The sequence below is a fragment of the Salmo trutta genome, chromosome 14, assembly GCF_901001165.1.
Source record: "Salmo trutta chromosome 14, fSalTru1.1, whole genome shotgun sequence".
Lineage (NCBI taxonomy): Eukaryota > Metazoa > Chordata > Actinopteri > Salmoniformes > Salmonidae > Salmo > Salmo trutta.
The window spans coordinates 69213764-69227438 of NC_042970.1; the positions used below are offsets into that span (position 1 = coordinate 69213764).

Genomic DNA, 13675 nt, shown 5'->3' on the forward strand with positions numbered 1-13675 from the left:
ACTTTCAATATTCTAATCAAAACTTCAAGAATGTAAATAAATCATATTAAGATGACAGAAGAATATTAAATAAAACAATACAGCGCTGTTGGAACCGGGATCAGAAAATATAAAACATCAACAGCTTGGAGTTTTATCCAACTGTGTATCACAGTTCCAAATCCAAAGCATACTGTATCAAACAATCAACTGCAGTGAAAAAATGAGAAGGAGCTCACCTTCTGGTCGTGGCTGTAGGCTAGGGCCCAATCCATCTGTGTTGGATAGAACAGAGGGCTTAGGATGTAGAAGCTGAGGCGGTATTTCTGATAGCTCGCTCCTTCATCTGAGCTGATGAGCACACTGCTCTCAAACTCAGGGTCTGTCAGCAGCATTATCTCGAAGAGAGGGAGAGGGGGTGGGATTGAGGGAGAGATATGGGGGTTGGGGTGAGAGAGGGAGGAGATGGAGAGGAATAAAGAAGGAGAGGGAAGTTATGAGTAGAGATTGAGGGGAAGATTGAGAGAGCGAGAGAGAGAGAGAAAGAAAGAGAGAGAGATATAGTGATACAGAGGAGTAAGAGAGTGAAGGGGTCACCATATCAGCACTCCAGGTCTAGTGGTTGGCATGTATCAAGCTGCTACTAGCGCTACACATTCACTTTGTTTTGGACTTCATTTTACAAATGTGCCTCTCACCTCTGTTGCCATGGTTTTTGGCCTCTTCCAGTGCGCTCACAGGTCTGAACTTTGGTGCACTTTGACTTCCAGTCACCCCTCTCCAGATCCATTCCCTTTAATGAGATAGAGGTGGTTCAGAATACCACTGTGGACCTATAAGTCAACCGTGAGGGGCCACAACACAACTACAACAATAAGTTGCTATGTTAAAGAATATAATACGTTTTAAGAATAAAGTTAAGAATATAGTGTAGATCAATAGGCTGTTGTGCTATGGTATACTGTAACACACGTGTAGCAAGAGAGAACGCCATAACTTTGCGTTTACACTGCCTTGCGAAAGTATTCACCCCTCTTGATTAAGATAAAGCCCTTTGTTTGGAAGCCAGTATGAGATAATAAATATATATATATATATATATATATATATATATATATATATATATATATATATATTATGAAAAACTACATTGTAACAAAATCTGATCTTATTGGTGTAGTATCTATATCTTGGTATAATATGATTTATTTGTGGGGGGGGGGGGGGAAGCAGACATTTTCATTACAGTTCATTACTCTCAAAACACAGAAAAATCCCTAAAAAGCATTTCCCCTATATAGAACCAGGGTTCTTTTTTTCAAAGTAATCCAAAGATACCTTGATTAATAAGACATACATAGCTCAAATATGCTTTCTCTTTGTGATGTAATGCAATAAGACATTAACCTGACACCTGGCTTTAATGATAATTAACTACTAAACCCAGATAGAAAAAGAAGGGAAAAGCGTGACTTGGATAGTGTCACTGGAAAAACAGCAGTACATTTGTCACTGACAAAAATAGCACCCCCTTTCCCCAGCTTAAACTAGGAATTCTCCCCACCCCTCTTTCCCCAGCTTTATCTAGGAATTCTCCCCACCCCTCTTTCCCCAGCTTTATCTAGGAATTCTCCCCACCCCTCTTTCCCCAGCTTTATCTAGGAATCGTCTCTGGTGGTGATTTAGATAAATTGTTTTTCATTAAAGCCAATAAATAGACTGCAGATTCTGTGCCAGTTTTTCTCTCTTTTTTGAAATGTTCCTTCGATGTTTTTGTTGTTGGCCTGACCTTCCAATTTTGCCATTCATTGCCCTCACTGAGGGACGAGGGACCGCGAATGGCCCCTCTATCTCTCCCAATGTCTTAGGGCCTTGTCACATGTAATTTATAGTTTCTAACGTCAGGTCTAATAATTTTCCATAATATTGTATGAAGTGACAGCGTTTATTATGAGTGGAAATTGCATTTAACCTTGCATTTTTGATTCTTCTGTCTGACCCTTTAGCACTGTCTCACCACTTAGTCCTTGAAGGGTCTGGGTGGATCTGTGTTTCTTCACCACTGAACAGGGAGACACTGAATGTTTCGCAACTCCCTAATAATAATTTAGGCAAGTCCTTTCAACCAGGCTTCCTTTATATTTACTGTAATATACTTCATATTAAGACCTATCTCTATTGAGGGCTTGTTTTATAGCTGCTCTCAGTATATCCACTATATCACTTTTGCATTTATTGAAAGGAATAATATACACTTTATATGTTGAGAATAAAGGAATTGGAGATGTCTAGAAATGTATTAATTAACTGCCAAAGATGATTCAGCTTTAACCAACCTGATTTAATTTCCTGCATGGTAAATATTATTTGCCATGTGACATATTCTAGAATAAACCCTATTTAAACATAATTTATCTTACAAAATGTAGAAAAATGTATTGGACAAATACCATAAGTGGACTAAACTTCTCATAACCCATCTCTCAGTAGATTTAATTCATTTCTTTTCAGAGATTGTTTATGTGGATCCATATGGATATGGGCATGTCCATCTGTTCCGGAATCAGTTTTAACGGGCACTAAGTTCCACAAGGGGAGCTTACATAACAGCTCACATCATCGTCAATAACGTTCATATTATCAAATATACCATCGGCAGGTAATTAAGAATTCACTCCACATCCACTTGGCAATTGATCACCAATGCGTCTCCCGCGAACAAAGAGGAGTGAGGTTGGTAAAAAAGCTTAGACCAATACAGGTTGTTAGGATAACCTCTGCATGTTATCGGCTGATGTTCAGCTAGTCGGTGGGAGTCCAGCGACCGAGCTAATCATCATGCGAGGAGTGCGATAGTTTTTCCTGTGTTGTCTGAGGGGCTGCAGCCTGCTGTTGGATGGTGCTCGAGCCATCTGATGACTGCAAACAAAGGGAGGAGAGGAGGAGATGATGCCTCACAGCAGATGAATCATGTCAAACCCAGATCAATTGCGTTCTATCTGTGAGTGAACACTATGGGGAAGGTATAAATAGGCTCATTGGGATTGGGATATCAACTTGTCTAGCTACAACCATAGAAATTGAATGTCTATTCATTATATGTCTGTCTATTAATTATATATATGTCTAGAATGATACTCTTCATTATTAGCAGTAGTTGTGAGTCAAACCATGCAGAAGACCTCGGAATAAGGCTGAACATGCATAAAGACAATTCATGGATGCATGTCTTCTTTAAAAGCTTGAAGATAAATGTCAGCACCATCATTCAAATATATTATCTGCTCTTAGAAAGGTCAAGCCTCTGGATTTGTTCCTTTAGACATGTGAGAATATAGTCGGTGACGTTAACAGAATCTTGTTTTGAGGAAAACAATCGATTGTCATGCTATATTCACGTGGGAGACAAAAACGCCCTTGAGGCATTAAATACACAAATAGATTGTCACAATGATTTAAGGGTCATTACTGCCTCATCTCAACAGAGACAGAGATAACTGTCTTCATGATTTTCCCACACTAGACACACAGATGCTAAGTTTTGCCACTTGAATGCAATGAGGAGGAAAAAACAAGTCCCACCTTATCCAAGAGAGAGTTGGGCACATCCATAATGAGATAAGGTTAGGAGGATTGTGGGTCGGTTGAAGCCAGAGGTGAATGGCGGTTGTTCACAAAGCGTGGCTCTAACGAGGGCATCCGGACATCCTAGGATCTCGTGACTAGCTTTTACTACGATGTAATTCCCTAACTGAGGTGAACCAAATTGCAACATCCTCAGTCTATCACCATTATAGGGAAATGATAAGGCCCTTTTAGCAGATCTGCTGTCTGTCCTGTGTGTCTTTGATTTTTTAGACCTGTATCTGGGAAATGTTCTGGATACTCTACCTTCAAGTAGACTATAGGGTCTATCAGCAAGTCCGGCCAGCTAGTGGGAAAAATATATTCACAGGGTCAGAGAAGATGCACCTACTTTGTATCATTTGTTTTGCTTCAGCATGTATCTACACACCTACAATACATTTTCTCTTTCTAACAGGTCTTTCTGGTCTCTGTGTTGTGTCATGGTAAATGTTCTGAGGCTATAACTACAGTATGAGTAAGTGTTGCTTGGTAACACTCTTACTTTCCTAAGTGCAGGGAAGCTGCCAGCAAAAGGCAATGTAAGCTGAATAAGGTCATTCAACTTTGGGCATCTCACAAATTACACAAACATTTAAATGCTTGAAAGGAAACATTTATTCAAACCACAAAACCTCTTTATAATAGTTTGTCTACCGTCTAACCTTCACTTCGAGTTAACATTTGACTTGATCAGAAAGAACAAATAGCGGCAGCAGAGAATGGACATTAAACAATTCAGTTCCACTTAACTCAACTAAATGTAATTAAGTCCTTCTAGTCTTAGTTGTTACTAAGTTATTGAAAATCACTCTTGAAGTTTGTCTTACCTTTCTCTTGTTGGATGGACAGACATACAGGTAACTCAGCATCGTCTTAGATCCCACTTTGTCATTCATCCTCTCATAGGTGGAGCCATTGTCTGTTGATCTGTAAATGAAATACAGACAGACAGGCAGTTCAATGTATAGACAGACAGACAGGCATACTTATAGACAGTGGTTATTTACCAACACCTGCTTCCAACCACAACCACATCTTAAGGTAGATTTATGACCAAATTCTATGATCTTGGCTTTGAACCATGTGATGTGAAATAGCCCTGTTATTGTACATTTTAAAGTACTTGGCTTTCTCACTCTTATTACTACAGGATTCTAGAGTGCTCAAGGGTCTTTGATCCTATAACATGTTAACTAAATATACAACCATGTTGCACAGGGCAAAAAACTTTCATGTGTTATAACCTCCGCACCAGCAGAATGAAAGAGGTTAACCAATCATTGACAGGTGCTAACATAAACAAACCATTCATAGACATTTGGGGGCCTAACACCTTTAATAACTGATAGTTTCTCCCGATGACTACTTTGAAATGAACTAATATTTATATATGGATGTGCCAACAGATTATTATTTTATAGCAGTTTATTTTTCTCATGGTGGCGTAGTCGGCAGAGAGTAGTGCAGCTCTGCCAGAAATAGAGATTCAGGTGAAATTACAATAAGATCTTTCTTCATTCCAGTTCTTTCCTGAGTGCTGGGGAGAGACAGTTACGATGATTGCGAAGTAGAATAACGAGAGAGACAGACCTTGCATGAGGATGTGCTGACAGTTTCTACAGGATATTAAAAGAGAGTTGGGGAATTGAATGGGGCGATGACTGATTGGAGAGGGAAATATAATGTGGAACGGGCCTCCGAGCACTAGGGAGTCCCCAAGGGCTGTGTTATATTGTCTGTGTCTCCTCATGCGGCAGGTAGAGACATTACACACCAGACACAGAATGCTGCATGCCTGAGTGGGTTGTCAAATATAAATTGAAGAGATATATAGCTGTTGTATTTTATGTAGGCTCTGCATCCATTTTACTTTTCACCTCTTAGTTCCATCCTCAAGTACTGAGGCTCTAGTGTGAGAGTGTCACAGAAAGACTGTACAATCAGTCAGAAATGCATTCAATCAAACCTCCAAACCATAGCGCATATGCCTCCTACAGTTAGTCTGATTTCTGAGGCGTCTTTTTTGTTAATGCAAAACCTAGAATGACTACATATTCATGACTGTCTGCAGGGAAGGAAGCTGTACTCATAATAAGCATGCAATTGCAGTGCTTAAACCTGGCTACACTGCCATACAATAGCACTTCTCCTCCTTCCTCATTTTTTAATCTGTAATTTCATCCTCATCAGCCCCTGTCCACCGAGACGGTTGTTTATCTGGTGTTTAGTCTTCAGGTGTTTATGTCTAGGTTCTGTTCTGGATTGCCTTGATAATTTCAATTCTAAGCTAAATGTAGCTTAAGTGCCTTCAGCAGCTCAGTAAAGAGGTAATACTCCCCCTTTTTGTTGGAGTAGCAATTTATAAAATATCACAATGCTTCCCAAAACTAATAGGGGTTTTGACTTGCTGATGGAAGATGGCAACAGTCTGAAATATTCCTTGACTATCAGAGGGGGTTAGGTACTGCAGTAGTTGCACTGTCTGCTGTTGTTGTGTCTGCCTGCATTGAGGAAGAAACCCTGAGGTAGTGTGGATATTATTGATGAAATGCTTTCACCATAGTAAAGTAGTTAGTTATTCAACTTCTTAAGGCTATGGGGCAGTATTCTGAAGTTCGGATGACTGACGTGCCCAAAGTAAACTGCTTGTTACTCAGGCGCAGAAGCTAGGATATGCATATAATTGGTAGCATTGGATAGAAAACCCTCTGAAGTTTCTAAAACTGTTCAAATAATACAATGTCTGTGAGTATAACAGAACTGATATGGCAGGCGAAAACCCCTTGGAGAATCCATCCGTACATTTTTTTTGAGGTCACCACCCATTCAAATGTTTGTCTATGGGATATTCAAAGGAATTTCTTCCAGATTGCAGTTCCTATGGCTTTCACTAGATGTCAACAGTCTTTAGAAAGGGTTTCAGGCTTGTTTTTTCAAAAATGAGTTAATAATTGTAGTTTTTCAAGGTGGCTCTCATTTTGGACTGTAGTCTTGTGGCGCGCGTGGATGAGGTCGCACACTTCGTTATTTATCTCCGGTATTGAACATACTACATTCCGTCTTAAATTGTATAGTTTATTTACATATTAGCGTACCTGAGGATTGATTAGAAACGTTGTTTGACTTGTTTGGACAGAGTTTATTGGTAACTTTTGGGGTTCCTTTGTATGCATGTTGAACGAGTGGAACGGGTGGATTACTGAATCAAACGTGCCAACTAAACTGACTTTTTTGGGATATAAAGAAGGACTTTATCGAACAAAACAACAATTTGTTGTATCTGGGAACCCTTGGGATTGCAAACAGAGGAAGAGCTTCAAAGGTAAGTGATTTATTTTATCGCTATTTCTGACTTTTGTGACACCTCTGCTGGTTTGGATAATGTTTTAATTGCTTTTGTATGCGGGGCGCTGTCCTCAGATAATCGCATGGTATGCTTTCGCCGTAAAGCCTTTTTGAAATTTGACAAAGCGGTTGGATTAATCAAGGTAAATAAGACTGCTTGATGGCGTTTAATCAACCATTCCAATTGTACACAGTTTGAGACAAAAGAAAACTTCTCTCAACTCCTTTAGTTAATCTCTCATTTACTATGAGCTTCACTCCTGGAACAAGCAATGCAATACACCTACAGTGAAAGAGATTAGTATCTAAACACTAAGTAATATTGTTGTGTTAAAGTATACACTGAGGGGTAGTATACAGTGACTATTAAAACTTACCCAAACCGGAAACTATTGACAGATGGCAGCATTTGCACAAAACTGAAACCGCAACCCACTGCACTTAACCATGGCAAGGTGACTTGGAATATGGCCAAATACAAACAGTGCAGTTATTCCCTACGTAAGGCAATCAAACAGACAAAACGTCAGAATAGAGACAAAGTGGAGTCACAATTCAACAGCTCAGACACGAGATGTATGTGGCAGGTTCTACAGACAATCAGTGTCACACCCTGATCTGTTACACCTGTCCTTGTTATTGTCTCCACCCCCTCCAGCTGTCGCTTGTTTTCCCCAGTGTATTTATCCCTGTGTTTCCTGTTTCTCTGTGCCAGTTCGTCTTGTATGTTCCAAGTCAACCAGCGTTTTCTCCCGTACTCCTGCCTTTGCTATTCTCCTTTTCTAGTCCTCCCTGTTTTGACCCTTAGCTGTTCTGGACTCTGTACTCGCCTGGCTGACCATTCTGCCTGCCTTGACCTCGAGCCTGTCTGCCACTCTGTATCTCCTGGTCTCTGAACTGGTTTTGACCTTTTCCCTGTCTACGACCATTCACTTGCCTACTCCTTTTTGGATTATTAAACATCTTCAACTCCAACCATCTGCCTCCTGTGTCTGCATCTGCGTCTCACCTTGTGTCATGATACACAGACTACAAATGGAAAACCAGACAAGATAAACACATTCTTCACCCGCTTGAGGATAACACAGTGCCCCCGACACGGCCTGCCACAAAGAACTGTGAGCTCTCCTTCTCCGTGGCCGTCGTGAGTAAGACATTTAAGCATGTTAACCCTCTCAAGGCTGCCGGTCCAAACGGCATCCCTAGCCGCGTCCTCATAGCATGCGCAGACCAGCTGGCTGGAATGTTTACAGACATATTCAATCTCTCCCTATCCCAGTCTGCTGTCCGCACATGCTTCAAGATAGCCACCATTGTTCCTGTACCAAAGAAAGTAACTGAACTAAATGACTATCACCCCGTAGCACACTTCTGTCATCATGAAGTTCTTTGATAGACTAGTCAAGGATCATATCACCTCTACCTTACCTGACACCCTAGACACAAGCCAATAGATCCACAGACGATGCAATCGCCTTCGCACTGCACACTGCCTTATCCCATCTGGACAAGAGAAATACCTATGTAAGAATGCTGTTCATTGACTATGGCTCAGCATTCAACATCATTTTATCCTCCAAGCTCATCATTAAGCTTGAGGCCCTGGGTCTGAAACGCGCCTTGTGCAACTGGGTCCTGGACATCCTGGCGGGGCGCCCCCAGGTGGTGAAGGTAGGAAACAACACCTATACTTTGCTGATCCTTAAAAGCAGAACAATTAAGTGGTTGGTGTGCAGAGGTACTCTGTGGAGACCAGGCTCCGGGGAGAGAGGAGAAAGCTCAGTAGCGAGAGGGGGACCAAACTCCCAAATCAACTCAGTCTGCAGTAAAACACAAAAAAAGAGATAAGGACTGGGGTGTTCAGGAGCACAACTGACTCAGAGGTCCTATTCCTGTATTGATCCAGCAGGGAAACTAAAGGTTGGTGATCTATCTTACACAGCTAGCTCACAGACTGAGGTCTCTTTCGGTCTCTTGCAGCTGACCTGGCTGGCCACTAACCAAACCAAAGAGATAGTAACTGCGTGATTGAATAACAAAGACACCAAACAGACTAGCCAGGAATAATATCTGGAAAATCCTGTCAAAATATTCCACCGGGGACCAAACATTTGACATTGTCGGGTTGTTAGTGTCACATGTGGGGTTAACAAAAATAAAGAACTTTACCTGACATTGCAACTGTGTGAGAGAGATGAGAAAAACCAGAAAAATTCTTAGCTGAAGACCCTGACGCAAGATCAAGCCTTCAGGGTCTAAACATGATCTTTCCACTGATTGATATGCTTAAACATTGCTCTAGCCACCGTGCTTCTACACCTGCATTGCTTGCTGTTTGGGGTTTTAGGCTGGGTTTCTGTACAGCACTTTGAGATATCAGCTGATGTAAGAAGGGCATTATAAATAAATGATTTCTGAACATATATGAATCCCAGGCATCCAGGCTTAAAGGGGTCTGAACACAACTTCTGAATCCACAGTGAAACATTTCTACAGCTATTGTTTGAGATACTATAAGTCATTTTTGTTCCTATCCAGACTGCAGGGGAATGACAGATGCAATATGGGTCCAAACACCAGATCCTAGACCCAATTAATCAACTGTCTGAATCGATGCTGAGACCTCTGGACGACACGGGAAATGAGAGTTTAGTGACTGAGAATTGGTTGGCAGAGGCAAACCGCAATGGGCATGAATTGGGCAATGCCTTGCCATCATTGCTCTGAAAGATAATGCTGGATACCAGAGAAACTGTGGGCACATAGCTCTTAATAAGAGACAGATGAAGAGAGGTAATGTGAAAAGTACATGCAATAACCGATTAAAAAGGCAAAAAGTGAATAGTTGAGGGGAAAGGGAAAGAAAGGGAGGAGAAAATGAAGAGCGGGAAAAAGAATGAAGAGAATGCATCAGTAGAGGAAGGTGTCGAGAGCAAAGGCAGCAAATATATTTTTTTATCATTTCTGCTGCCATCAGCATACCTTATCTCAGGAAGGGGACCTGCATTGTACAAGCTGTCAGAGTGGAAAATATACACAATGCAGAGGCATTGAGACACACACACTTCTCAACCCTAAGGTACATTAGCTGTAGAAGAATCTCTCCTCTAATAACAGAATCCATTGAAGCATAATTGAAGATAACTTTTGGAGAATTGACACATTAAGGGTATGTAAAGATATTTTCAGGTGTTTGCCGGAAGAGCACAGTGGATTGTTGGTGAGAGACATGAAGGAGGGTGGAAACTCAAGCGTGAATGAATAATGGATGTTAAAACATTCACATTTACAGACTTGGTCGGTGAGAGGAGATGTGTTTTTTTTTCTTTATCTCGACACTTGGAATGACCTTGAGAAATGACAAACAGGCAACAGAGACAGGAAGAGGAAATATGAAACAGTCCACGCATGAAACAAAACTACAACAGCAGTAACAGGGAAATGTGTCTGATGCACAAACAGATTCACTATACCACCTAGGCTCTCAGCTTTTTGATAATAAACTAGGAAGTCAATAAATATTCCCACTGTGTGAAATTAACATGTTAGATAAGAACCAAGAGTAAGCACTGTAGGTACTGTATAGCTACTGCAGGTAGCCTCGAGGTTTACAGCATTGGGCAATGCCGCTGGTTTTACTCCTGGAGCCAACAAGGTGAAAAATCTGTTGCTGGGCCCTTGATCAGGGCACTTAACCTGAATTGCTCCGGGGCGCTGGGCAATAGTGACCCTGGTCATAACCCCACTCCCTACGTGTGTCTCAGGGGGAGTTGGGATATGCAAGAAACACATTTCCATGACACACTTGTAACAGGACAAATATAAGCACCTCCTAAATGTATTATTATTATTTGTCAAGTGTTCCTGAGCACAGTGCGGAGGACAAAAGCTATGAGACAGGAATGTTTCAATCTCCCAATTTACCTAACCCTAACTTTCATGCAAATGTATGAATTTAACAACCAAGAGTGAGCACAAGATACAGCATGGGTCATAAGTTACTGGACACAGGGGAAAACTAAACGACATGGAAGTTTAAATATCACAAATCATTATTTTATGGCACTTTGTGCAAGTTACTGGACAGGGAAAAACTATGAGACATGAAAGTTTAAACTTCATAAATTATACTTCCGTGGCACTTTAGGCATGGCCTTTATGACATCCATCCATGCTTCCATTCACAACAAAGAGTGAACACTAGATAAGGTATGTCACATTCGTTGGAATGAATATCGGACCAAGGCGCAGCGAATGTACAGTTCCACATAATTTATTATAAAGTGAAACTTAGCAAAACAAACAATAAACGAACAACAAACCGTGACTACAGAGGTGCAACATGCACTACTCAAAACATAAACAATATCCCATAACCCACAGGTGGAAAAAATGCTACTTAAGTATGATCCCCAATTAGAGACAACGATAACTAGCTGCCTCTAATTGGGAAACATACAAATCACCAACATAGAAAAAGGAACCTAGAACCCCACATAGAAAATATAAACTTGAACAACCCCCCAGTCATGCCCTGACCTACTTTACCATAGAAAATAAAAGCTTTCTATGGTCAGGACGTGACAAGGTATTTGTGACAAGTTACTGAAGACGGGGAAAAACAACTATGAGACATTAAAGTTTAAATCTCACTATGGTCCTAAGTCATTATTTCATGGCACTTTAAGCATGGCCTTCATGGCATGAATGCATGTCACTGCTTTCATTCACAAATGCACTCTTGAAGTGCTTTGAAGAACTATAGCGGAAGAAACGCTGACATTTGGAGGACGTACTGTCTCGTGGATATCTCTGTCACGTTCAACAATCCTCTTTCACTCTTGACTGTGCATATTCAAGCGTCTTAGCTTGACCTCATGTTCTCCCCTATTCTCTACATTCCAGGAAGCTCTTTTCCAGAATAAATCTTTCAATAAACATATAAAAGTTTTAGATTCCCCCTCCAGGCGTGATTATTTTTGCATGAAGTCGAAGAGAGCTTTTTAGGTCACACCGAGACAAATCCACTAGCGAGTCAGTGACATTCACCTTTTTTCCGCTCATCACCAAGCATCAGCACTGACCTGAAACGCAATCGTGTTGACTCATTGTGTGATCACCTCAGAACCTCTTCTTACCTGACAACACCTTAACACATGTTCTGCCCTTTCAACACAATGGATCGCAGATGTTGTGTGTGACTTGGTGGAGTCACGCTCGCATCAGGGCTCAGCAACAGGCTTTGGAGTATAATCTTCAGGTGGGATCTTTACGGCATAAGCACAACTGAGGGAGGCACTGAGGGATAACGCTGGACTATGACATAGCTAAGGATGTTGCATTTGCCGGCTGCATGGTGCAGCATCGAGGACGAAAGGTATGAAACCGAACTCGTACAAGCCATCATCAGGAGTGTTGTTACTGATGATTAGTGAAACCTCAAGGACAGAGGAATGGACGTTAAGCAGACATGAGGAAGTAAGTGAGCTCTCTGGTGAGGATGGATCCTGAACATAAAGTGTCTGGGCCTGGGGCTATAGACAGTATATTAAAGAGTTCAATATAATTATTAGTTGCAGATGGAAGACAATGCACGATACAGTAGATTAAATTACGTTTTCATTTTCTTATGTAATGTACAGGTATCTGCCAAAATGGTCACGGATCCCCCCAGTACTACTGCTCATTCTGTTCACCAGTTCCAGAGGTCGACGTCACCGGCCTTCTAGGCTGCACTGAACTGTGTTATTACGCACACCTGGTTCCAATTCCTCACTGATTGTATTTGTATAAATGTGCCCTTTGTTTCCCCATTGGGCTGTCGATTATTGTTCCCATGTCCGTTGGTCGCGTTGTCTCAGCCTGTGCTTTGTGCATTGTGTTATACGAGGTTTACCCTCACTCTTTTGTTTGAGTACATCCCAGTGTTTTGTATACATGTTTGTTTTGGATGTATTAAAAACCCAGATGTATTCCTGTGCCTGTCTCCAAATCCTTTATACCTGTGTGACAAAAATAATGGAAACACTTGAGTAAATGAGGGATACAAAGTCCATTGAAAGCAGGTACTTCCACATATTTGTGGTTCCTGAGTTAATTATGCACTTAACATCCCAAAAAGCTTAGGGTCATAAATAAAAATGCCCAGTTGCCCATTACTTTGGCTACCATGGCTAGAAGAAATTTCAGTAACTTTGAAAGAGGGGTCTCAAAGGTGCATAGGGAGTTTAGAGCATGTATGTGTCTCAGTCGCCAGATCTCTACTCAATTAAACACTTATGGGAGATTCTGGTGGGAGATTCTGGAGTGGCGCTTGAGTCCTGCATTTTCACACCACCATCAACAACCTTTCTTGTGGAAGAATTATGTTTGCGTCCCTCCAATACAGTTCCAGACACTTGTAAAATATTTTTCAAGGCGCATTGAAGTGGATATGGCAGCTCGTGGTGGCCCAATGCTTTATATTTCTTTTATTTTTTTGCAGTTATCTGTATTTTCATCAGGATTGATTTGGACTGTTTCTGTGACCATTTAAAGGATATCTTCACTGCCCCCAGTCCTGCTGCTTTCATTTGTGGATTGAAGAGTTCAAGGCCCCATTTCTCTTCACTATAACATTGGGGGGTGATGTGAAAAAGGTGTGTGACTTCACACATAATCTGTTCTAACCTGCCCCTTGGCATTTTGGGTAAGTCAATAAACCACCTCCCTTTAGTTGGAAGCT

The 13675-nt window shown here is 41.2% G+C and overlaps 1 long non-coding RNA gene across 1 annotated transcript; it reads right to left on the reverse strand.

Moving 5' to 3' along the window:
* Window positions 1-271: 271 nt before the first annotated feature.
* On the reverse strand, window positions 272-4523 carry LOC115147220 (uncharacterized). The gene is made up of 4 exons (XR_003866297.1): window positions 4434-4523; window positions 3871-3910; window positions 678-772; window positions 272-361 (listed from the first exon to the last, which is right to left on the reverse strand). It is a non-coding gene; the product is annotated as an uncharacterized LOC115147220 (long non-coding RNA).
* Window positions 4524-13675: the final 9152 nt, after the last annotated feature.